Raw genomic sequence first — 4,399 nt, 5'->3', positions numbered from 1 at the left:
GCCTTTAATCCCAGCACTTGGGAGGCAGAAGCAGGTGGGTTTCTGAGTTTGAGGCCAGCCTGGTCTACAGAGTGAGTTCCAGAACAGCCAAGGCTACATAGAGAAACCCTGTCTCGAGGGGGTGGGGGTGGGGGACCTGATCCTCCAGTCTACCTTTTCCTCCTGATTGTCATATAAGTATAAAGATATGCATACACAGAAGGAAGAAAAATCATAAACAAAATAAGAGATGATAGATAGATACATAGATACACACATACATAGATGATAAATAGATGGATAGATAGATGATAGTAGATAATAAATGATAGATATGATAGAGATAGGTAGATAGATGATAGAATAGATACATAGGTAATATTGATATATCTCACATCTTTCAACTGGCAGCCTTGAACTTTCATTGATTTGGCATATAGTAAGAATTGGACAAGAAATAAAGGTAGTAAAACTCAACCCACTGCAGTAGACAGAGTATTGGCAGTAATTGGGAACTTTTTAGAGTACTTTTTGTGTTAAATCTGAACTGTTTAACCAGAGTGAGGTTCCACTCAGAAATAGTTTGAACAGCAAATATGTGTAGTGTAGAAACACACACACACACACACACAGAGAGAGAGAGGGGGGGGTGGAGAGGGAGGGGAAGGGGAAGGGGAAGGGGAGGGAAGACCAGACACTGGGGTCAAGCAGTTGACCCCAAAGCAAGCCACCTTAATGAAGACCCTGAGACCCAGCTCTTTGAATTCACGTTTTAGACCTTGGTTCTTAAGAACATTTAGAAGCAGACATGCTGATATACATCTACAATCCCAGCAAAGGTGAGGTATGTTCTACAGGATCAGGCCAAAGCCATCCTGGGGTACATGAAACCTTGTCAAAGAAGAAGGGGTTTGGGGGACAAATAACAGTTGGTGTGATTGCATGCTTGGGCGACTGATTCATGAGTTCAAGGCTGAGTTCAAGACTGGCCTGGGCCATGAAAACCCGTTTCAACTAAACAAAGAGCAGGTCCTGCTGATCCCACTCGTGGGATTGGCACGCCAGAAGCTGAAACAAGAGAATCACAAGTCCAAGGGTGGCCTGAACTACAAATGGACATCTGGGCTCAGAACCAAGGGATAGGGATGTAGCTCGGTGTACAGTGCTTGTCTAGTGTGCACACGGCCCAGGCTTCTATTCCAGTACTGCAGATAAATAAGTACAATAAAAATAAGTGCAGAGCCGGGGTAATTCAGAGAAAAGTCATCTACTTCCAGACCTTGTTTCTCAGTGTGGGTCTCACCGCAGAGCTTAGCTCCACCAAGTCAGAGCTACTGCCCAGCACCCACACTTTGATGGTCACCATGTTCAGCTCCTACTCACCTCAATGGGGCCAGGGCCTTCTGGATACCTCTTGGGTCAGGAAAGCCTTTCCTTATCTCATTGCCTGATTTGGGAATTGAATTCCCCCCCTCCTCCCCCTCCTCCCCCTCCCTCCCTCCCTTTCTCTGTCTCTGTCTCTGTCTCTGTCTCTCTCCATCTAGGTTGAGAAGCAATGACTCAGCACATGACACATCCTGCCCTATGCTCAAGGTCAAGGGTCAGTTCAGTCCCAATCTGCACTCAGAGAGCAAAGGGCCGGCCTGCCCCGGGGGAAGAGCTGGTCTTTACTGGCAGAGGGAGACCAGCAAAGACCCTCAGATCAGGAATATGAGGCTTGCAGTAAGGTTGGGCTGGACGAAAATAAGGTGCCAAATGTTCCCACAGTCTGCTGGTGCAGAGAAGAGAAAGACAGCCTGCTTGCTTATACACCACAGTATACACCCGATGGTCCTCAGAGGCTACAGAGCACTGAGTGGCCCCAAAAGCTAGGCAGCGCCTCCTGAGGAACTACTTATTGCACTTAGTGACCATTCTGTGGAAAGGAGCCACGTTCTCCTCAACTTTGGCACTTGGGCCAAATGCTGCTGCTTTAAAACCACAGACCCCTCTTCCAGGAAGGCTTCCCAAGCTGGTGACAGCTCCTCCACTTCTGATGCCTTGCAGCTGATGGCCCTTTCTCTTATTTCTTTTGTCTGTCTGTATTAACAACTTTCTACAATATGTCCAATAACTTCAGCTTCAGGAACATTGGAGGGTTGGGGTAGACAGTTCGGTGAAGCGCTTGCCAAGGAACAAGACCTGAGTTTACACACACACACACACACACACACACACACACACACACGCACACGCACACGCACACACACACATACACACTTTAGGAACAAAGAATCTCCTTTGAGCAAGATAAGAATTTTCCTGAAGTTAAATTAGTTACATCATTTAAATGTGTCATTAAATAGAGAATTATAGGTAGAACTAGATAGAATATGCAGTCTGCAGTTAGTTTTAACACACACACACACACACAAACACGCACACGCACACTCACATGCACACGCACACATGTACACATGCACACACACATATACGCACATATATACTATAGACTACAATTGAAAGTGTGGCCCTTGGGCCAGAAGAGAAACCCCTAACACACTACACACTGCTTTTGCAAAACACCTTTTCTAAAGTAGCTGTTTAACACAGGGTGTTCATAAAGTCAGAACGAATTTTATTAGCCTGCTCATTGTAAAGGCTGAAGACATTCCTAACACCATTTTGAATATTTATATAGGTCTGAGTTTTATGGACAAACTGGCTATTTCAGTTATAGGCAAAGATAAAGGTGAGGGCATCAGGTGAAGCCCTGAAGCCAGTCCTTTAAATGGACTTGTAAAATAAAATATTTGCTTCAGAATCTCTGGACTCTTTTCATCCCTTATCTACAGTAATTTTTTTCCCTGAAGTTAAATTAGTTACATCATTTAAATGTGTCATTAAATAGAGAATTATAGGTAGAACTAGATAGAATATGCAGTCTGCAGTCAGTTTTAACACACACACATACACATATACACACTATAGACTACAAACTGTTTGGTGACTTTAGATTGAATTCCAAAAGGAAGTTAGGAGCTGACAGCGTCACCAAAGCTTTTCTTGGGAGGCATGACGGTTAGCCAGTCCCTTGTGGAAATGCATCTTTCTGTCCATATACAAATTCAAAATTATTGTAAGTACACCAAACTCACATGTCAAAAGAAGATTCTGCCTTAATTCCTCTATAACCCAGTCATTCAGCATATAAGAAAAGGCCCCGGGCAAGGTCCTATGCTTAACTAGCGCCCCATCCACCATGTTTTCTGATGGACTCTAGTTTGGTTTTTGTCCAAAAACCATATGGAAATAGCCGGAGAGCTCCAGGGAATCTAGGTGCCCTGGCTTCAGCCGAGCCTAGGCTAACTTCTGAGCATGGCAAGAATATTCTAGCAAGTGTTCTCAGGGAGAGAGGTGATGGTGTCTAGCAGTCATTGGCTGTCCACAGTGAATACCATGCTCATGATGGCATACAGGAGCCTGGACTTAAAGAGGAGACCAATATTCAACTACCCGGGATTCAGCTACTGCAGCTGGGAACCCAGGGGAGTCAAAGTCGCTACAATTATCTATACAGGATGAAAGCTCTAGATGCCATCCGTGCCTCTGAGATCCCGTTCCATGCTGAAGGCTGGCACCTCTGTTCTTTAATAGGTAAGAATTTCCACTCCTACTTGCTAGATCTGCACTCGAAGGTGTTCGAGAGGCCCTCATTGGATCCTTTCCTGGATGGGTATGAGACAGCCCGCTGTGGGACAAGGGTCTTTGGCCAGAGTGAGTACTTGTGATAGCAAGAGGTCTTGAGTGAGCTTCCCACTGTGGTCAAAGCACAAATTGGGAGTACTCGGTCACCTGAAATGTAGCTAATCTCCATCCAGGGCACATACCTCCCCTCCCGTCAGGAGAGCAAACGCCCTAAGCACTTCCTCAAGCTGAAGAGCTTTAAAGACAACTACAACACGCTGGAGAACACTCTGCAATGGAGCTGCACACATCCAGCTGTGGTGCTCCGGATGTCTGGTTCAGCAAACCCAGACTTTCTTGGCCAAAGCATTCTTACAGAGCTGGGTCTCAAAGGTCATTCCCAACCCTTTCTGATACTGGCTAAGACCTCAGCATCTCCCAGTAGCACTTCCCCTGGATCTGAATTCAAATGTCACTCTTAACATTTCTATTGAAGCTTCCTTGTAAATCTTCATTTGATTTTGGCTACCCTGTTCAATGATTTTTAGTCCCAAAGATACAAATTGAGGTGAGGTGTCTTCTGTGTCTGTCCCATTACACTCAATTGAATAGAAATACTTAGGTTTAGAGCACCTCAGATTTGAACTGGTGTAAAAGTCAGGACCTAATGGGGAAAGGAGATTGAGTAATGTCCTCTGGAATTTTGGTGCTCCTTTATAACCAGGTGTATCATGGCATGAACATGACTTTCCTG

General features: G+C 45.1%; 1 pseudogene; it reads left to right on the top strand.

Annotated features, from left to right (window-relative positions):
- The first annotated feature begins 3,378 nt into the window (after positions 1-3,378).
- LOC127697038 (protein C1orf43 homolog) lies at positions 3,379-4,127 on the top strand (annotated as a pseudogene).
- The last annotated feature ends 272 nt before the right edge of the window (positions 4,128-4,399 follow it).

This window comes from Apodemus sylvaticus, chromosome 12 (assembly GCF_947179515.1).
Source record: "Apodemus sylvaticus chromosome 12, mApoSyl1.1, whole genome shotgun sequence".
Lineage (NCBI taxonomy): Eukaryota > Metazoa > Chordata > Mammalia > Rodentia > Muridae > Apodemus > Apodemus sylvaticus.
Note: the sequence above shows the minus strand (reverse complement) of the source record. Positions and strands in the feature narration are given on the sequence as shown.